Here is a 23,318-nt window from a genome sequence, read left to right as displayed (position 1 = left end):
TCCTGATGAATAATTCATCTGGTGCACAGACCTGACGCTGCTCCATGTTGACTAAAACTAGAGCAGCACTCAGTGCAGACCTAATGTGTCTGACCCAATGAAGACTGATGGCGTTAAGACCTAATTCTCTTGCTATTCAAGACAGATTTTTTAAAAGGGGGTTTTCCAGTGGACAGGAGAAGAAATTAGAAGAGCACGCACTGCATGTCAAGCTCTGGGAAGTGGCTTCATTTACTAACCTCACAGGTGTTTAACGGTGGCCAGGCCTCCAACTTGGCCAACATAGCTCATATTCCACTAGTTCTGGCAGGGCATCGTCAACTGTCAACAGGCTGGAAACCACCTACACACCAGCTGAAATCTCATACCAGAGATTGTGTTAATGGCGCACAGCAATAAGGGATGGGGACAGGGAACGCGTGACAGGGTAAAAGCACAGTGTGTGTGTGACCAAAGAGTGCAACCTGCCAGGTCAGGCCACAGGGCATCTGGCTCTTTGTTGTGCCAGAAAGTGAGAACAACTTTAGGCAGTCAGATATAAATCATCTTCATCGTCATCTATTTAAATAACTTGAAGCTCAGGTAATCAGACACCGGGTTAGTGCAGCTCAACACATCAAAGATCTGGTGTTGGGCTCAACATATAGGCCGGTCACCAATGTCTAGGGAAGATTTAAATTTAAATGGGATATTTCTGACCTCCAAACCTAAATGTCTACTCTTCATAAGTCACTTAAAAATACACAGCAGAAGATAGAAACTGAAGCAAAGTGATGATGTTAAAACGATGCAGGGCTGTGTAAAGAGCAATGTCCATATATACTGTAAGATCATACTGGTTCTAACACCTCAGTGAACCTGATATAGATACCCAGGAATGACCTGCTGGGATGAATATAAGCTGGACTACTGCAATTCTCTTTTTACCTGCCTACCTGATCTTAATAAATCCGGATTGTTTACAAACCATCCAAAATACTGCTGCTAGGTTTCTAACACAATCCAGCAAATGGTCACACAATACGCCTACTTTAACCTCACCTCATTCTTGGTGCTCACTTACAATATAGAGCCCTACACTGGCAGGATCTTTGGCACACAATGAGCCGGACACGTTTTAAGACTGGAGGTGATTGTAGCTGGCAGCACCTAAGCTTTGGAATAGTCAATAGTCTCCCTAAAAGTCTGAGGTGTCTGGACTCTGTGGAAACTTTTATAAAGCAGTAAAAACCCATCTGTTCTGACAAGCATTTAAATAGCATGGGGTATTTTATGTTTTAACTTGCGTTTTATGTCTGTTTTTTCTCCTGCGTGTTTCATTTATTGCTTATCTTTCATTTATTTATAGTTTTTTTTGTGTGTGTTTGAAGCACTTTGCGACCGGAGTCTGTGAATGGTGCCATATAAATAAACTTTACTTACTTACTCACGGGTATCTTAAATATTTACATCTAATCACATTATGCTCTATCAATTCCTGGTAGTGATTTTAATACTAAAACATGGACAGTTTTAAAGTGCAAGCTCTTGCCGTGTGACCCCTTCTTCTTTCTGCCTCTGTCCTCAGACAGGAAGGGATCAGAGGGAAGCAGGCAGCTCGTTGCCACTAGAAACCACAGCCTTTATAAAGGAATTTCACCTTCATTCTGGTAGTGTGGGAGTCAGTCCTACTGGAGACTATAAACCAAGTCTGTATACAGCTACAGTATACTGTAGGCCAAACTGGTCTCACGGCAGTCTGTGAAATTGAATCTATAGATTTGTGTACATGGACACCAGTTTTCCTTTTTTTCGAAAGACTTAGCACAGCTTCAGTCTGCATCAGTCCGGTGTGCAGACCAGTGGAAGTATTTTCCTCAATGTTAAGGTTTTCTTTTAATGATACATATGATGACTTTTCTAAACACAAAAACCCCTTAAGTGTCTTTGATAATTCAGCAAAACAGCAGGTTAATATTAAGGCCTTCAGTTTTCATCCTTTCTCCTTCAATTCTGACAAATACATTTTTTCAATTGCATAGGCAGCTGCATTACCCATGAGCCTCATCGACCATTACTATGAAGACGAAGACAGTCCGGTTTGCATTATGCTACAAAACTTTCTTTTACTATCTTATCTGCTGTTTACTTTTAATTACTGAGTTTATTCCAAATTGAGGAAGATTACTGTGTGCATCTGGTTCATTGAGTTGCACCTGATTCTCACACACAAATGTTGGAGTGCTTTACTGATGTGGATGATCTTGTATTAAATATCCTCAGACACATATTCTTGAAAAAATAAAATAAAATTAGTAACTCCACATTTTACAATCACAGGTTATAAGGCTACTAGAGATAGTGGCGTTTGGATTCAGGTTGCCGCTGAACGGCTGCAGTTTGAAATGAAATGAAGCCCACCGATGGCAGATAACCCAGAACAGTAGCTGAATGTCGATGGTGTTGATGGAGGACTCAATGGCATTGACTCCACCATCAACACACTCTTTTCTGTAGCCTACCATTATCAATATCTGACAAAAAATGTTATTTCTCAGAGTCCAAAGGAGAAATAATTAAATCGGATGGTCTTACCATTATCCTGGTGCACTGTTGAATTATAAAGGACACTTTCATGTTTTTGTGTTGAGAAATGTTAAAGATATCCTTAAAATCTTAACAGTGATCAAAATACTTCCAGGTAGCGGTCCTCTGGTCCACCCACCAGACTGATACAGACTAATAAGATTAAAATAAAGAAATAAAAACAAGAATAAAATCTTGTCGTTAAATATTGAGTGGTGTAAAACAAAAAAGGGTCCCAAAAAAAACCTTGGATATTCTAATTGAAATACATCTTTACACAACTTTAAAAGGCTTGCTGAGTGTCACAAAAAAAATTACACAAATCTATAATTAGACATAGCAGAGTGAAACCAATCTGTCCACTTCTATGTGTTTTTGTCTTAAGAGTCTCTGATTGCAGCAAAGATAAAGAATCATTTCAGTCTGTGGCATTTAAGTGTGACACTCCTGCTCCCCTGTGGGAAAACCCTGCTGAAAGAGGAAGAAGATGACAGAGAGAGAGGAAAAAGAGTGTTTCCTCTCTGAGATATAATACTTCCTCTTTAACCACGGCTGGACCTTTGGATGAGAGAACGGAGCCAAGTCTTTGCCTGAGTGATGCTGAGATTTTTTTTAGACTCTACTGAGCTGAAAAAGGATGATCTGAATACTTTACTTAAGTATATTATTTCCTTGGAGGGGGAAAATGACAAGTAAATTCAATCTGGAATGTATAATCAGGCAAAACCACTTCACAAAACACCAGATAACAGAGATGATGTTGAGCTGGTTCACCTCAGTGATGTTGGTATGATATAATTATACATTTTTAACATTTCAGTACATTTCCTCATGATGGATATAATGGCTTAAAGGGATACTCCAACAATTTACAATTACACTTTCATAAAGATGGGGAACTAACAGTTACTTTCATTATTGATTCATCCATGAATCCTTTTGTCTATAAAACATCAGAAAACTGAAGAAAAAAAACCCTTCACTATATCCTGGAACACAAAGTGACTTCATCAGATGGCTTGTGTTCGACCAGAGCTCAGCTCAGCTACTTCTCACATTTTTGTTTGGGGGGGGGGGGGGGGGTTTACACAAAAATAAAGTACGATTTGTTAAAGATTGTTAAATTTACATCCACTCATTTCTCTCTGATTGAAAAGGAAGAATCATAAGTTTAACAGCTGTATGCAAGATGTCTCTTACGTCATTGAAAAATCCACTCTCAGCATGTGTGCACTAGAAGATTCAAGTTTCCACATCACACTGGTATAAGATGTATGCTGGACTTCGATGTGATGTCATGAATTATGCTAGTAGCTACACGTGTTAAACTGAGATTTAAGGTGCCCTTCAGCTTTATGAATGTGAAAACAGTCTTCTAGTGTCAAACTCAGTTGTTACTCTGACTAATGTGACTAACTAAACAGTGTCTTTAATTAGACCCTCACACCCTTAGCTTTTAGCGCAGACTTTATGCTACAGATTTGCGGTCACCAAACTCAAGCTGACATGGACTGATGATCTCAACAGACAATATTTTCATACCAAGCTCCACCAGAGCCACATCAAACATCAAACAGACTGGGTGGAGTACCCCTTTAACGTAATCTTGATTTCTAGAGGGTCCCCCCTCCCCTCTTTTTCTACCCCAAATGGCCAGTTCTGCTGTTCTGTTGTCCACATCACTGGTAACTGAGGTGAGAATGTGTCAGTAAAATCTGTTCATCCATCACTCAAACAATATTTGACAAGTGTTTCCAGACATAGGTGGGTCATTTTATATATTTGTATCATGACATTAAGTCAGTGAACTCACTAACTACCGATATGGGTATGTGTCTCCTCTCTGGTCAAGATGCCCTCACCAGTGTGAAGGATTCAGTAATGGGGAGACATAGATTCCCTCACCAGCCTCCCACTGGCACACACTGCCAATTACTGGTATCTTAGTTGGAACACACAACCAAGCACAAAGTACCACTGAACCCAGATCTTTGTGTCCTCTGCAGTACACAACAAATCCTGTTTTCATCTGCAGCAGTGAGGAGCAACAAAGGCCTTACTTACTGAGCAGAGCAATGGGCAGTTTAGAGGCCAATTTATGGCTGATTTACCTAGACTGCATGTCTCTGGACTATGGAAAGTAATTAGAGAACTTAATCAAAAACTCTGATTTAATTAAGCAATTGAATTTATTCATGTGACAGTTTCACGCTGGTATTACAAACAAACATCAGTGAAAGCAATGCTTTGTCTGTATTACCAGCATGCAGAACAAAAATCCATTTATGACATGAAGTTATTCCACTTAATGATTTCACTATAATCAATAAGACCCAACACTAATTTTTTTTTAATTTTTTAAATTAGATTATTAGATAAATATAATGACAGCTGGGATTGGCTCCAGCCCCCCGCAACCCTCAAGAGAGGATAAGCGGTTTGGAAAATGAATGAATGAAGACACATATGTTTATGTTCATGTAAACAACCAAAAGATTGTGGCCAATTTCGAGGAGAGAGACACCAAAGTAAATAAAATAAAAAAATAAAACCATCATATGTATAACTTTTAAATTCTCTTTTTAATCCAGTGTCTGCAGCTCTGTTGAGAGAAATGCAGTCTCCCTGTACACACAGACAAATAATCAGCCAGGCGAGCATACAGAAAGATGTGTTAATCTTGTGATCTGATCAAAAATAAGCACATCTTCACCACATCTGAAGCTGAAGTGCTGCAAGAAGCTGAGCACAAATCAGAGGAGGAGGACTCTCTCCATCTTTACAAACCACTAACATCTATTCAGTAAGCAATACACACTGAAACATGCATACCTACATGTATGCAAACATGTTACCTTCATACAAAGACTCTCAATTCTAAGCTTAGCTGCCAAAAGGGAAGGCACAACACGAGTTTAGCGTGAACAGGAGGAGGAGGAGGAGGAGGAGGAGGAGGAGGAGGAGGAGGAGGAGGAGGGCAGCGTCATCGTGGTGGTCTGACCATCGGAGTGAGACAAGAATGGCTGCGTTAGCAATGCCCTGAAGGGGCAGTCAAGCTCTCAGCCACTTAGCAGAGTATGCCAGACAGATACTGCGATACAGTAGTTATCACACTGGACACTTCCAATCCTCTATATATGCATCTGCTATCCATGCAGTGCAGTGACAAAACCATCAGGATATAAACATGATCAGAATAGAAAGAAGGGAGCAGTTATGTGAGTGGATGAGTAAAGAAAGTGGATGAAAACAAACCTTCAGTCCATAATCAGGATGCTGGAAAGGCTTTCCTTCATGGCACAGGAGATGACAGCCTGCTAACATCAGGCCCGCAGGTCTTCAACAATAGAAGAGAAAAAAAAGTGAGATGGAAAATGTAATCCTTTAAATGCTTCCTTGGCACATTGTACTCTCTGCCTGTGTGTGAGAGAGTGAGAGAGAGAGAGAGAGAGAGAGAGAGAGAGAGAGAGAGAGAGAGAGTGCAGCATGTCTCTGTCTGTCTCCCAGACACTGATAATAATAGGCTGCAGAAAAAAATTACATCAACAGAGGAAAAAATACTAAGCATCAGATGAAATGAGGATGTTCGTGCTTTCCAGGCCATGAAATGTCTTTAGCCCATCAGATTGCATTAGCAGACTGAGACTAAAATAAACCCTGCTGAGGGTTTATTAAAACTTGTGTAGGTTGGAAGCTACTGGCAGGGTTCTGGCCACACACAATAACAAGCATACAGGCAATTAAATTAATTAACTGGAAATAAATCCCTGTAGCCTACAAAACTTTTAGTTTGATCTAGAGAAGATAATGAGTGAGTAAATCATAAAGCTAGAGGAGTCATGTTAATTTAGTTCATATTTACAAAGTTTATTCGTCTTTTTGCTGTTTATTTTCAATCAAATAGAATATCAGAGAACTCTATTAGACATATACCTGCGATTTTGTACAAAATGTTCATGAAATGTTAAATAAGTCATGCAAAACATCCAGTGAATGATACAGATGACATCACATGAGATGACATATAGAGACCGTCCAAAATTTCCTAACACATAACCTACTTCACTTCACGCTCCTACAGAAGTGAAGTAATTTCAGGAGACGAGCCTCCGTATTTATTGCGAACTCACATTAAAAAAATAGTTGTAAATATTGCTTCAGTAGCAGTCAGTGTTATTACCAGTCACAGCGGTGTGTTAACGGACTCAGGTTGACAGTACCGTTACCACACCGCACATACGATGAAATATGAACATCGACATTATCTAACAGCTCTTTATGGAGGCACACAGACACAGCACGCATCACGCACAATGTTGCGGTAAATCCACACACACATACACAAAAAAAGCTCAACTAAAAACATATTTCACACTTACTTACACAGGGTGATAGCAAACTGTTGGCGCTGACACAGACGTCCAGTGAGCGGCTCCCCTCTCCTCTGTGAGCCGTCAGCTCCACGCTACGCCCTCCCGCCCCGCTCCTGACGTCAAGGCGTACGACGTAAACCGAGGGAAGGATCAAAGATTGTGTGTTAATAAGAGGTTTCACACGTCCGTTTAAATAGCAATAAGATAATTTCAGTGGCTTCTAAACATACACGAGGTTAACTTAGCTGAATTAAAAATGTGTGCTAAATAAAGCTAAATTACACTTAGTGTATATAGCCTAGCTATTCATATATTATTATTTCAGCAATTTCTACTACTTCAGTTCGACTGTGCAATATGGGGTTTTTTCCTATACAGTCTATGGGTTTTTCCACTTTAAACCTGTGCGATAACTATATGAAACTCAGGAATATTATCACTCAACACCAATATTACTATTGTACATAATGTTACTATTACTCTTATTTTTCTTTTTCTTTTTTACTACTATGGTTTGTATTGCTTCTACGTTCTTTATTCTTTTTATTGACGCTCTTCTGCTTTTACTGTCCACGTTGCTGCTGCAATAATGTAAATTTCCCCATCGTGAGACTAATGAAGGATCTTAAGAATCTTATCTTACTTTCTAAAAAATGTTTATCTGCAACAATGATTTGTCCAGTTGGCTGCCAAAAACAAAAAAAGAGGTCAGGAACGCATCTGTTAAATTAAAATCTATGTTTAATGAGGATCATTGACTGTTTTTCAATTCAGACCTTAAACTGATGTTACCCAATCTCATCATTTAGAGTTATGCACATCATAATATCTATGAGAAAGTCTATGTTGTATAGATTGTAGAGCAATGTGTGATTTTGGACCATGTCAACGACTTTAGTTTTGAGAAACGTACCATGCCGCTGCAAGCCCTTTACAGTCAGTACAATTAGATTTATAATGGACAAATCTAATTGGCAAAATCCTGGAATTTTTCAGTAGATTAAATCATGTCATTGTACAGTAGCACAGCAAATAAGCCAAAGTAACAGTTAAAAATAAAGCATGTGAGAGGAGAAAGTGCCATTGTGACTTGGAAAAAACAAGTGTAAAAAAAAACTTGAGAGAAAATGCCAGTAAATAAACCAGTGTATACATTTCAGTGAATGGAGTGAACTTTTTTCGACTTATTAGCTTTTAAAAGATGATAATAATGTTACTGAAATGTATAACATTGAATTATGTATAATAACTAGTATTGTGGCATGAGTATGGTATGGAAATATGATTTTCAATAGGCAGTGACTATCTGATACCTTGTTTGTAAAAATTCCATTATCTAGGTCAAAGGAATGTTGAGTTGAAGGCAACTGGACTATACATATTTGAAAGTAACTTTAAAGGTTGAATATGTAGAATATTTATTAAAAGCTATATATTTTTTAAATAATACAGCCACGGGGCGTTTTGAGGGGTACAGAATGAAAGTATTGCTTTTCCATAAAAAAAAATATTTAGTCTGAATTAATATTTTCACAATTTTTTGACGGTTCGACAATGACGTTCTGACACGTTCTGTGTACATTGTACCAGCCAATTAGCGGCCGGAACTGCGGGTTGCCAGGGTTGTCTGTTGTTCCGGTGCAGCTACTGTAGGCTGGCACTGGGTGAAATGGAGTTGTAAACAAACACCACCATGTTGGACTCACTAAAAGCAATGTTTTTTGCTCTCAAGTACAACTTTTCATCACAAAACTTCGAAGGTAAGACAGAATATCTGTTAGTCGCTGTAAATAAGTGGTTGTTTACCTTTGTATGCTGCTGGTTCACTGAGTTTTTAGCGCAATAATAGTGGTACTGTTGAACTCGCCAGGGTCTTAGCTTTCATATGAGATGCTATTTGTTTGTGTACCATGAAGTATCAGAGCGGTAGCAATGGAAATGTGTAGAGTGGGTTGACTTTCTGACGCTATTCGGATTTTGATATTTGATCATTAACCTCTTAACGCACGCTGTTCCGTTCACGGGACGGGACGGATGTTAGGAGGTAGCCGCACGTTCTTCTGAATGTTTTAAACACCAACCCTTAAACATATATACTTATGCCGTACATTGGAAAGCGTAGATTGTCCTGATTCATTCAAGACCACTCACGACTTATATGGTTGCTCACAGCCGTAATAGTATTAGCGGTTAGCTCGGCTAGCCACTCAGCTAAGTGAGAAAAGCTATAATGCTACATACCTTCAAAGTCTTCTCTTTATCCACAACGATCATCTTATGACTCAGGACTTTCTGTACAGCTCGCCAAGTATCCATTCTTGTAAAATATGAAATCCGTTTCCATAAAACCGGAATACTTTCCTCAATATGTCAACATGTATTTAGTCCAACACTTAACGTAATAACACAAATAACAAACCATATACGGTCCGTTTACGTCATTTCCTGACCAGCACGTCCATCTCAGAGTACACGTGACTAGATGTTTACGACAGTGAGCCTCTTCTGCTTCTGACGACACCACTCACCAGCCAATCGGTGTTTAGGATTAGGCAGTACATGCAGAGACATTGCTGTTACCATAGGCTGCTACCTACTCCCACTGGCGTTACAATGTAATGTACCTCGGTGGTTTCAAGTCAGTTACAGCGAGGGTACGTTCGCTTCCTGTTTTCAAAATAAAAGCACCAACTCTATCGTTATGGTTTTCTTAATAATAAAAGGCAACGGGTGTTTTATTTTGTGAAAATGACCGGAAGTGCGTTACTCGCTACGGCTAACTTGAGTGGCTCCGAATTCGCAGGAGCAAAACTTTAAGCAGGTGTTATTTGGACAAATTAGCGTCACATTGTGGATCTAAAGGGCTACTTTCTCGCCTAAAAAGGTTAGACATGTGGATAAAGTGGTATATTTACAGAGTTAGAGCTAAAATAAAATCCGGCACCGGACCTGGCAACCCGACTGCTGGAATTACTTTTTGGTTGTTGCGACTACGATCTCGAACATTAGATGGCGTTGTTCTGCTCATTCTACATATTCTACCTTTAAGTATTCAATTCAATCCCCTTTGAACCCCTGATGCCTTACAGATTCTTTACTGAAAGGAGGAAAGGCACAGTACATTCTATTCAGTCTTTTTGGCCTTTGAAATGGGATAACAAAGGGCCTCATGAGATGCCTTCTGTTAGGCTTTATTGACTTTATTACTCTTGGCTAATACATTGGTGAATGTCGGTAACATCTTAATGCACGCTGTTCCGTCAACGGGGCGGGACGGATGTTAGGAGGTAGCGACAAGTTCTTCTGAATGTTTTAAACACCAACCCTTAAACATATTCATGCCGTACATTGTTAGGAAGCTTAGATGGTCCTGATTCATTCAAGACCACTCACGACCTATATGGTTGCTCACAGCCGTAATAGTATTAGCGACTAGGTCGGCTAGCCACTCAGCTAAGTGATAAAAGCTATAATGCCTACATACCTTCAAAGTCTTCCCTTTATCCACAACGATCATCTTATGACACAGGACTTTTTGTACAGCTCGCCAACTATCCATTCTTGTGAAATATGAAATCTGTTTCCATAAAACCGGAATACTTTCCTCAATATGTCCATGTATTTAGTCCAACACGTAACGTAATAATACACATAACAAACCATATACGGTCCGTTTACGTAATTTCCTGACCTGCACGTCCATCTCAGAGCACACGTGACTAGATGTTTACGACCGTGAGCCTCTTCTGCTTCTGACGACACCACACACAAGCCAATCGGTGTTTAGGATTCGGTAGTACTCCTGTAGTTCTTCGACTTTACATATGATTTAAAGCAAAATAAACAGATAGATAGATTGACAGTTAGTTAGTCAGTCAGTCAGTCAGTCAGTCAGTCAGTCAGATAGATAGATAGATAGATAGATAGATAGATAGATAGATAGATAGATAGATAGATGGATGGATGGATGGATGGATGGATTGATGGATGGATAGATGGATAGATGGATAGATAGATAGATAGATAGATAGATAGATAGATAGATAGATAGCTATGGCTAAAAAAAAAATGGTTATTGTGATAATGCTTCTGTCACCCTATTTCAGATTGACTGACATCCACATCCAAATAGTAGCAGGGATCCTCAAGGTGTCAGCTTTCATTAGAGACCAATATTTTGATTGTAGGCAAAGGGGTTGTGAAGTTATAGGTGTTTGATTGTGGTTATACAGCTTTGGTAACCAAGTGTCCATTTGGAGTCTCCAAAAAGGACCTAAGGAAAACGCATGGACATACCTGTTGAAAAATAACTCTGAAAAATTCATCTTTTGGTCTTTTGACTCCAAATTTGGACTGCATGAAGCCAAGACCTGTGGCTGTGGCCTCATTGTGTCTATATCCTGCTGAGGGGTCCCTGAATGTTTGTACACATGTCATTGTATAGGCAAACCTATGGGCGAGTGAACAACCCCATCATTGTAACCTCTGCCACTCTTAGTCAGTAAGTCACAGAATCACTCAGACACTTTTACAAGAATCCTGAGAGTGTTTCCTTTCCAATGATACCAGACACATATCTGAGTCTCAAACTATGTGGGATCTGTGCTGCTCACAACTTGGGCATGTCGTTTAGGCTAACAACATAAAAAATAGGGGCGTGTATTAAGAGCTTGACTAAGAGCAAAATTTGTAATTGTTTAATTGTCAGACATAATATTATGGCTGATGTAATTTTTTTTGGAAAAAAGCAACAATAGTCTCTCTGGATTTAATACAGTGTTGTGGGTAGTTTGTTAGTGAGATTGCGCCATGCATGGTCAGGAAAATAATTAATAAGATTGTGAGTGGAATAAACACACATTTAAACATTGTGCTATTTGGCTAAATTCAGTGAGCTTTCTTAAAATTGGTCTACAAGCGTGAATCCATTCTCTTCAGCTAGATATTTCTATTATGTCTACAGAGGAGCATAAAAAATACAGATGATATGATTATATAATCAAACCTGCTGCTGTCTACCAGCATGAGTATAGTAGGCTAACACAAACTGTTACGACCCCTAGAAGGCCTAGGAGTGAGGGAAGTAACGAGCAAAACAACTAAACAAAAAGTATACCAATAAGGCACCAGAGATCAAACTCAGTTAACTGCAAAGCAGTGCTTTATTAACAACCAAACCCAAAACAAGCTCCCAAATAAGGGAAGCCGATTTATGAATGAAGATGAGGCAGTCGAACTACGCCGCTGGACAGAAATACTAGACATGCGCACACCACACGCTGCTGGAAGGCCCACTGCCCCGGCACCAGCTTTCCAGGGGTTCTTAAGCGCCAGCCCTGATGTGCCACAGTTGTGTTAATTGCCGGGGGGTAATAAGTATTGCCACCCCTGCCCGGCGCCTCTCAGCAGTGGCAACTTCAGATTGGAAGAGAGTCCAACCCCTCTCGAGGAGACTGGTTCCAGAGCCCTTGCTGTGCGTCGAGGTGAGGCAGACTATATCTAGCCGGAACTTCTCAACATGGCGCACCAGCTCAGGCTCCTTCCCCATCAAAGAGGTGACGTTCTACGTCCCCGGCCCCCCCAGGCGAGCTACCCTTTGTCTGGCCCCTCCCCCCGGACCTGTTTGCCATGGGAGACCCTACCAGGGGCATAAAGCCCCTGACAACTGAGCTCCTGGGGTCATTGGGACACGCAAACCCCTCCACCACGATAAGGTAGTAGCTCAGGGAGGGGACAAGTAATTTGGTGAAGCTGAAATATAATCTATTGTAAGAAATAGCACAGAGGATGTCCTCCCTAACAAATATCTTCCAAAGACCTCTCTAACCATTCACACATCTCTTCGTCAGTATACTTCTCAGACAGGTCAGTAGGTCTCTTCAGCAGGGATCTATACTGAATGCGAGCAGATTGATGCTTGAAACCTGACAAATAAAATGTCATCATGTGTTATGTCAGAGAGTCAGCGATTCCACATCAATCCTATTTTAACACAACGTCAGTCTTTCAGTTCTCTCACCCGCTCAGTGGATAGCATGATGTGCTGGTAGAAGTGTTTCATTTCTGGATAATATGTGCAAGGCCCTCCTTCATATGCTTTGGTAGCTATGGCAACAAAAAATGTACCTACAATATCAATGCTGAGAATCATTCTTTTCATTGGTGCCATTGTGAATTAAGGCTTAATAGATATTTTAAATATAAACCAACAAAAACCTGAACCTGCACACACAATGAATAATTGACCACAACTGGCAATGATGAGAATATAATGAAATATTTTCTGAGAATCAACATGTTGTGGCTACACATTTCCATCAGCTGTATCATCAAAAGGAAAAACCCCACTGAAAGACAACTGAGTGAGAAGTCGTAATTGGTACAGCAATGATACTGGAGCTGACACTGATTCAAGTTAAAAGGGTGGGATTACAATTTTTCAAGTCTGTCTTAAAACAACAGTCAGGTCCCCAAATGATCATTGAAATAAGTTTTACTTCACACTTACTTACACAGGGTGATAGCAAACTGTTGGCGCTGACACAGACGTCCAGTGAGCGGCTCTACTTCAAGTCATAAGCATTCATCCTGTTCACAGCGGCCATTAGAAGATCTCCTTATAAAACTCTTTCAATGTAAGAGCAAAAATCTATTTAAAAGTTTATCTGAAGCTAATATGGAGCTTCAGTTATCTAAATTAGTAAAATCAAGTAGATGTCTTTCAACAAAGTCCCTATTTTTGTTGCTATACTTCCACTGCAGCTCAACAAAGAAACACTGTCCGAGGAAACAAGAGAGAATTTGTTGCTAAAATGTGGCACTTGAAATGACCAGCTCAGACTGCTAAAGCTTTCAATAAATTTAAATAGATTTTTGCACCAAAATGGGTGTGTGGACAAAGTGGATTTTGGCCCCCATCACTTTATTTGAACGTGCATTCGAAAGGGTATCCTTTAATAGTCACAGCAGGAATGATTAAAGTGAGGAAAACATCTTTCAGTGTTTGGTGCTGAAAAATTATGAACTTTGTCTTTAACATCTAATCAATCATGATTAATGTCTATTTCTTAGATTACAGTCAACAGAGAAAGTCTGCCTATTTGCCCAATGATCAGGTTTTGAGCCAATAAAAACTGTATGTTATATAAAAGTTTTACACAACTACTATAAAATCTGCATTAAGTACACCAACAGAACAATGTCATCCAACAGATCTTTCCTGTTTTGGAGACATGAGACAATGTTAACTTAATTAATTAATTGAGTACACTGTTGTATGACGATATCTGTTGTTGCACTAATCTTTAGCCACTAGATGGCAACATTGACACAGATACACCGTTGAGAGGAGTTGTGTGTGTTGACATTATATTTCATTGTGCAGCTCTTGAAGACCAAATTTACACTTCACTAAGTGCTCTGTATTAAAATTTTATAGTGCTGACTTATGAATGGGAGGAGGTGATTGTACACCAGGTGGTGATTGTACACTTGTCTGACCCTTATATATAGCAACAGAAATAAAACACAAAAGAATTTAAAAAAAGAAGCTAGTTCTTTATGTGTATATTCTCATAATATATACTTATATCCATGGTCTATGATTGAATATTAATTGCCATGACCAATCAGTATGCTTGGGTTCAGTTATCTGCCAACTAAAAGACCACATTAGAGGTGTCTAAGTGGTATATAGCGTACACCACTCTCTCCCTGTGTTTCCTGTCTCTCTCTGTACTCACTGGTAAATGAAGCCAAAAATCTTTAAAAAAAAAAACAGAAGTACGGGAAAAAATATCAGTATCAGACACTTTAGTCTTTGGTGTAGGAAGCATATTTAACTGTCCAGTGTTTAAGTACCAATGAGCCGTGCTTCCACTTTAAATTAGACTGTGTCCGGAGCAATAATTTATTAATCTAAACATTTCACACACTCATGCTTCATTTCCTTCATGAGGATCTGTGAGGTTCTTATACAGCTCATTACAGAAAACACACAGAACAGGGGCAGATGTGAATGGCAGAAAAGGTTTGTCATCATCATCATCACCATCACCATCATCATCTTGTCTGTCCTTTTCAAATGGTAAATCTGAACATTTCCCACAACATGTTGCCTGACCAGGACGAATGTGGTGACTCAGTCATTAGATTTAGTCACTGTTTACATCCCCTCCCAATACTTCTGTTGAGTGCTGTCTGATTCTGTCTGATCCCTGTGCCCTTTTGCTGTTGGTTATTTCTTCTACTGTTAGATAGACCGAGTAAAAATAGTTTAATCTAATTTCTCATTAGGCGGTCAAAGATTGCAACTGACCCTGCAAATTATTATTGCCACAGCGTAAATGGGTTTAATTTCTAAATGAAAATGTTCAATCATTATAATTAGGGAATGAAATTAGACCATATGGATCACCAGAGAAGCTGAATAAAAATTAAGGAGTCCACTTTCACTTAAAGTTCAATTGACAGATATAGCAGATATGGATCAATTTTGTAGTGTTTGTGTGCCACTCTGATTTAAAAGCTCTTAATGAATATGTCAGACTTGTTGTTCACACAACAGGAAATGTGGTGCTAAGCAGCGAAGCAAGTTCACATGAAAAACCTCCCTCAGAATACAAAAAATAGCTTGAGTATTTTCTCACAACCATGTTTTCAGTGAGTAAGCTCTCAACAAGTGTCACCCATTATGAAATTCTGTTTTTCAGATGATCCTTTGCTCCTATTAGCCTATTAGGACTCACACACAGTTACACACGGTCACACAAACGGAAACATGCTTAAATATCACAAATACTACGCACACAAAACCACACAAACCAGAGGCAGGCTGTTTTTCTGGCTCCCACAGTAGAGTTGAGGATAATGGGAAAGATTAGTGTGAGCGGCTGATGCCTGGTGACCCTTTCTCTGAGAGTGCGGCAGACGAGGATGCTGGCTCTCAGTGGCCCTCGCCAATTAGAGCATCTCCTCTAGCAGGCCGGGCCTAATGAAGGGTCCGGAGCATGGAAGTGGAGGCGGGCAGGCAGGGATCGATCCCCAGCCTGGTGAGGGCACAGCTGGGGGGCGTCATGGGAAAGCCTGGGGACTGAGGGACCGCATCTTCCTCCTCTATCATATAGAGGTCGCCCTCACGGAGATATGGCTCCATCTGTGTGTTCTCCTGTTATCAGCATCACTTTACTCACTCCTTTTCACGTGTTATAAATTGATTCTCTTGAGGCTGATGCGCACCAATAGTGACAAGCCTGAGGAAGATTTGTGTGTTTTGTTGTCTTGTGCACCTCCAGTTTGTTTGTTATTGTCAAACTAAGCTTCAGAGAAAGTGAGCTTTTCAGGCTTCACATTTTGCAGAATAATCCTGCTCAAGCACTAATTGTTCATCCACAGATGCTTCCCCTTTCACTTTGAAACTGAATTAGCTCTACTCTGTGAATGACAGGTTGTCCATATCCTGTGAACAGTCCATTTTATATACATGCATGAGATGCTATAGTATCCAGGGCAGCTTAAGGGATAGAGCTGGTGGTATTTCACCTTTTCCTTCATTAAAAACAAGCATGGCGAGCGCATTTTCAACCTTGTTTTCCCTTTTTTTCTTTTGTAACTACAGTGTCTTTTTATAATGTCCTGTGTTTCTTTTACATTTAGCTTAATGCCTATTTATGTTCTATGTAAGGCATTTTGAATAGCTTTGTTGACAGGTGATATACAAATAAACTTGCCTTGGTTAATAAACTCACATGTACAGTGGCCGTGTTTATGGTAATGCAAAAAAATGTCAGCCAAAATTCAATAGTATGGCTTTTTAATGTTTTTAACAGTTTTAGGATGAGTTTTAACAATAGGCCTATTTATTTGTAGGACAATAATTTTGGTTTGGTGTTTTCATGGGATTTGTCGTTTTTACTTGTATAGCCAAATATCACAAATCACAAATTTGCCAGAGTGGGCAAACACAGGCCTTTACCTTGTAAATACATCCATTGTTAGCACCTGTCTTTTGACAACTGAAGACCAGGTACTTTTAAATACAATAAAAAATCTGCACAATTTTCACTTTTTGTAAAAAATAAAACACGCAATTTATATTCTGAGCATGTCCACTGCCGCTCAGTCTTTGATAAGGTCAGGGACCCTCTGCGTCCTCCTCAGTGTTACTGCATCTCGTAGGTGATCAGCATGCTAATAGGGCTGATTGCCATTTCTACTTTTGGATTAGCATTCAGAGGGTAGGGCTAGCCAGCAGTGCCAACAGCTGTTGCGGCTAATGCTAAAACTGGAGAAGCCCTTCCAAATATTTCCACCATCAGGTCAGACTACAGTGGACCATAATGGACACATTCAGACCCATCTGTGGATATATGAGATACAGCTACTACTTTTGCCCAGGACACCCTGGGCTAACCTCTGAACTGAATTGTTTCAGTGTAATTTACTTGGTTGCATGGATGGTAATGTCTCTCTGTTTGATGGTTGGTCCACCACTTTGGTCCTGACTGTAATATCTCAACAACTATTGGATGGATTGCCACATAATTTGGTACAGAGGATGAATTCCAATGACTTTGGTGATCCCCTGACTTTTGCTTTAGTGCCACCATGAGGTTAACATTGTCTGTTTTGAGTGACATGTATCCACAATTATTGGATAGATTGCAATGAGTATATCTTGAACTTGTGGAAATTTCTGATTGTGCCTGAGCTTCTGAGAAAGGTAAGTATCTATCTATCTGCGGAGTGCTCAAGACAGGCATCAGAGACATCAGAAGCTTTGCTAAATGATGAATTTCAATTCCAGATTTCTGATAAGAAGGCACTAAATATTCTCTGGGCAGATATAAAGTCATTGATAGTCATGGAATAGAAAAGAAGACTGGTGAGATATTTTGAGAAATACTGTGAAGATGTGGCCTAATTGCTTTTGAACCTGGTTAACAGCCACAGGCTCTTATGGGTGTCCTCATCATCTGGGAATAGTGGTGGGCTGTGATACAAATACCTGAAGATACAGCGTGAGTCATGCTACGAAATTATATAATATCTCAGGTTAGACAAGAGGGAGCTCCATTACTAATGGACTGTACTTAATAAGACCCCTATAGTCCCCCAAGGTTAAGCGATTGACCTCTAGGTGGAGATTAACTAAGAGTCACTGTCAACAGAGGAAAGTGAACTCTATTATATTGTAGTATACACGATGCAACATGTTTCTAATTAAAACCCATCACAACAGTGTTAGCATCAGTTTTATCTCTGAATGGCAGCATATGTTCATTTGTGCTTTTCATATGACAAAAACATGTTCATTGTTAATAATATCATTAGTGTCACATAGCCAACTGGCCAACATGGTTTTAACTGGCTTTTAACCCTTAAATGCAAAGCAAGTACAGAGTTACTAGTGCTGGATACAACGAGCAGCAGCATCCCTTATTGTCCTGAGATAAATTAATGAGAGAGACTGTGGAAGAACAGAAGTAATCCCTATGGCATAAGACCAATATAATGAACTTCTGTGTCAATGCAAATGGACAATTCCACGCTGAGTCAAATCCGATTTGTTACCAAGGTGCAGTCACTATATCGGATAGAAGAGCCAAATTCTACTTGTATCGATTAACTGATCAATGGAGTGAGCTAAAGAAATAGACAGAAAAAACACAACAGACAGAAAAATGTATATATAAGATTATAGCCATTTGTAATCGACTCCTTCGTTAGCAAAAATGTCCAAGTGGAAGAAAATAATTTGGCAATTTGAATCAGCATCAAGACACAAAATGCATTCCACTAAGAAAGAATGGATGGTGGTTTGCAGGGAGAAAGAGAAAAAGAAAGTTTAATATAGACAAAAGATGAACACCACAGTTGGTGATTTAATTTCAATTTTTATGAAGTTCCTCATTAAAATATATCAAAACACAGATCACACTGGGATTACGCATTAAAATGCATCATGGGGGGACAGTCACGAAACTAAAGTTTTTAATAGTTTTCTGAACTAAATGAGCATAAACTGAAAGTCTGCCTAAAGAATCAAATACTTAAATAGTGATAGCTTGGATCTATATTTGTAGAATTATGCAATAAAAGTGAGTTGAATACAGTTTTTTTCATTGCCATCACACCTCTCTTTAACTGCTTGATATACCTGTTTGAATGACCTGATTTGATTGAATGTGTGATGTCAAGCAAAGATTAAATAGAACAGAGATGCCCAACCAGATCACCTATGAGCACACATTTAGTCATATAAACTAGAAGCATGACTGAAATAATAGCTAGAAGAAGAAACTGAGATTTTCCTTGCAGAAGCCATTGAATATCTTAGCTTAGCAAAAGGACTGGAGAAACAGCTGGCTCTGTCTAAAAGTTGATACATTCACTTATATCACTAAGCTCAGGAATAAGCACATTGTATCTTGTTTGCTTAAGCCATACAAAAATCAAACTGCTGTTTCCCTGTTTCCAGTCTTTATGCAAAAATAAACAAATGTGTTAGCTTATATTTAACTTAATGAACAGTGGCATCAATCTTATCCAAACTTGTCAAGAAAATAATGAAGAGCTTATTTTCCTAAGATGTCAAACTACCAGCAGGGGAGCATTTTCAGTAAGTAAAGCCAAGCTAGTGTGAACTTGTTTGTCACTAAGCTGAATTAAATAATCCGCTGATAAAATTAAATGTAAATGTATCAGTCAAACACTGAGGAAGTGAGCAGAAAGGAGGATAATACCTGTTCTACGCCCTACCCTTTACAGCGATTTCCCAGGCTTTGACAGGTTGAGTTACCTAATGTATGTCTCTGCCAATGACATACAGAGATTTCCTTTTCTCCTTACGTGGCGATAATAGGACATGCCACTTGGTTCTGTCTTATTAAAGTTCTCGGTCTTGTCTTCCAAGTCCTTTTAGGACATAATGGTGAGAGCAATTAAAGCCACATTCACAGTCTGTTGGAGAACAAAGCCTCTGTAGGTGTTCATTTTTCTGACAAGTTTGTTTTAGGCATTTCATACTATAAAAAAGTGTGCATGGGTTTGATAGCTGCTCTGAATGAAGTAGTTGCGGAGGCACCTGCGGATCTCTGTTCAGGAAACGTCAAGTGGACTAAATCTATCAATTTCAGTTTCAAAGGGTCTTTACAGTTTTTAAGTTTAGTTAAGTTTAAGTTAAGTGTGTGTTTTATAAGCTAATTACTAAATTAATATTATTGGTCAGCTAGCTAAGAGAACAACCAGCCTATGTGGAAGAAGCAGGTGATCAACAGTTACAGTGCTATTATTTTTTATTTAGAAAATAATAAAGTAAAAATTTGAATTACTCTGTCTAAAGGGTTAGGGTTAGGGTTAGTCTGGTCTTGTAGTACAGCTATTAGTTCACTTTTGACTGGCCACATCCACGTGCCTTGCTGCATGAGATCTAGCAAGTGAATATTTTCTCTAAGAATACTGTTCATTCTGAAATGTAGAAATGTATACGCAATGTCTTCATCAATTAAGAGACTCAGTGATCCAGATGCTTCACACAAAAAATCCATGTAGTCCTATATGTGTCTGTTCACACACAAACAATTGTTAGCATGTGACAGCTCTGACCTTCCCAGTGACAGCAGCCTAGCACCTGCTCCATTCAGGGCCATATTATTGGGTCAATTAAAGGGGAAGAGAGCACTCAGTAACTGTGTGTTTACACGTGTGTTGTGTCTGTAGTAATGTGTGTGTTTGTATGTTTAATGGCACCTTTCAACTCTACAACAGGTGACAGGTCTAACAGACAACCTTAACAAATCCAGAGGAGCACATTACTACATTAACCAAAACTACACTCAAAATGTGTAATCTGTCATGAAACTGAAATGCAGAATGAAGCTGATAGTTACTGTTCTTACTATACTTTCTGAGTCTTGTCGAGGAGTTTAGGGAACATCAGTCTGAATACATCCATCACCACAGTGTACAATTGGCTCTAAAGTGTCACCTCTCTTCCTTTCTTGGTTTGGCCATGTCTTTGAAGGGCAGATGGATGGATAGATGTTTAATTAAAGAGTTGTTTCCTCCTCTAGGTGTTTTCCCCCAGACAGCTTCTCCTCCAAGTTTGTCTCCAGACAAACGTCCTTACTGGCTCACAGATACATCATGTCAACTCTCATATCTTTGGCACAAACATACACACAACATACAAGTTATTACCTTTATTAAAAACAAGCTGTTAACTATAATCATATTTGTCAATTGCCAAATTTGTGGTCAAGTAGGTAATTTTATCGTATTTTTTCATGAAAATTTGGAGAGACATCTGTGGTTACGCATCACCATGAGGTTGGCATATGGTTTTGAGTGAAACTATTGTTTAAGGATTGTAATAAAATTAGGTACATACATTCATGTCCCCCTCAGGGTGACTTGTAATAACTTGGGTAATCCCCTGACATTTCATCTAGAACTGTGACAAAACCATGACAAACCATTGTACTGCATTTGAATGATGGCATGCTAACACACTAAACTAAGATGGTGAACGTAGTAAACATCATACCTGCTTAATCTTAGCATGTTAGCATAGTCAGTGTGAGCGTAATAGCATGCTAATGTTAGAAATAAGCTTAAAGCACCAAGCACAGCTTCATAGTACTGCTGTAGCGTTTTAGTCTTGTTATATATTCATTGTATGTATCCATAGTGAAAACTATAAAGGATCATAAAATAAAGTTGTTGTAAAGTAAGGTGTCCTTATGGTCTGATAGGTTAAGACACTGGCCATGTAGCTAAATCTAGTTCCTCATCTCTCTCAGCTTATATAAGTAATAAATGCATGAAAAGTCAAAGACAGTGGGTGGTGATTAATAAAAGATGAAAAAAACTTTTAGAAAATCACAGAGTTTGCTTTTTGAGACCAGGGTAGCTGGTCTAGATTTAGTGTAGTAAGCCACCGGGACACAAACCATTTGTTGGCATGCTCAATATTTGGTTAAAGTGGACATTGAAAGAATATTCTCAAGCAAATAATGAAGTTAGGATTTACACATTTCATCTTTTTGTGAACCAATGATTAAAGTGAACGTTCAAGATATTCCTTTGACACCAATGTGTGATAACATATTTTAGAGGTAGTTGTAGTAAGTCTAGTTCAGGTAATTGGAGCCAGTAAATTGGAGTCTCTCTCTCTCTCTCTCTCTCTCTCTCTCTCTCTCTCTCTCTCTCTCTCTCTCTCTCTCTCTCTTTCTCTCTCTCTCTCACTCACACACACACACACACACACACACAATGCAACGAAATGAGCAATCTTGTTATCGTTTACCAGTTCTATTCATTTATTCATGAATTGGCTCCTTAAGGGGGCTGGGGGACTACCATCGGCACAGAGATGAATCCTCTAATACAGAAAACCCTGCTGAGACCAGCAGACGGGCAGAGAGACGGGGGTAGAAGAGAAGGACAGACAGCAGGTAATATTACTGAGGGCCATTTCTAGTTATATAAGACTCAGCAAGTGGGGATCAGTTATGAGAAGAAGAGATGGGATGGGAAGTACGGAGAGGAGTTTTAAAGTAGCAGGCCTATTGTTAAATGTGAAGTGTACAGTTTGGGAGGCGTCGTGTTGGAGCGAGATACTGCTCACGAGGCACTTTTGAATGACGTCACAGATGGTTGAGGCAGGCAGGTGGCGTGCATCTGGAGAGACAAGAGTTTGTAATTAGCTGGCAGCACTATATTTATTTGACAGAGTGTTCTTTGCCTAAATTCACCTTACAATAAAGAATTTAATTGCACATTGCTGATAGTTATTGTTGCATTTATATATTGTTTTATACATTACATTACGTTACTTGTCGTATGCGTATTAATACTGTATATAGCACATTTAATGAATTGTGCTATATAAAATGGTCTTGTGTCTAGTATGCTGTGTTTTCAAACAACTACAACTATATATCAATAACAAAAAGAAGGTAGCATGAAAGGGAAAAAGGGAAAGAAAAGCGTTGATAAAGAATGAGGCAGGCGGGAGAGAATCTGCAATTGTTTGTGTGAAGGAAAAAGAGGTGTGACTCCCCTTTCACTCCACTGATTACAGATGGAGAGGACTCTGTGGAGTTCTGCTGCAAGTTCCTGCTGCCTCACTGTTGAGTGTGCCTAATGCTCCCTCTTCTCTATTACAGCCCACAGCACTGCGGCCATCACACACACACGCACAGAGAGAGAGAGAGAGAGAGACAGAGAGAGAGAGAGAGAGAACAACAACCATTTGCTATCTTTATCTCTTTAATTCTCTCCTGCAGATGTCATACTGTTGCCTCCAAACAATGCAAGATCCTACTTGGCCTTTCTCTTTCTCTCTGTAGTTAATATAAAGCAATACGTAGGAGGCAG

General features: G+C 39.3%; 1 protein-coding gene across 2 annotated transcripts in view; it reads right to left on the bottom strand.

The window, feature by feature from the left end:
- tmcc1a (transmembrane and coiled-coil domain family 1a) overlaps positions 1-7,000 on the bottom strand; it is a 41,302-nt gene extending 34,302 nt beyond the window's left edge. The window contains exons 1-2 of one of the 2 annotated variants that reach the window (XM_053317584.1): positions 6,945-7,000; positions 5,821-5,902 (exon numbers count right to left, since the gene is read on the bottom strand). The gene's annotated coding sequence lies outside the window, so the exon portion shown is untranslated. The remainder of the gene's footprint in view (positions 1-5,820; positions 5,903-6,944) is intronic. The other variant, XM_053317585.1, reaches the window with a different exon arrangement.
- Between the last annotated feature and the right edge of the window lie 16,318 nt (positions 7,001-23,318).

Source organism: Scomber japonicus, chromosome 4 (assembly GCF_027409825.1).
Source record: "Scomber japonicus isolate fScoJap1 chromosome 4, fScoJap1.pri, whole genome shotgun sequence".
NCBI lineage: Eukaryota > Metazoa > Chordata > Actinopteri > Scombriformes > Scombridae > Scomber > Scomber japonicus.
The sequence above is the reverse complement of the archived record's forward strand: the minus strand, read 5'-3'. Positions and strand labels throughout refer to the sequence as shown.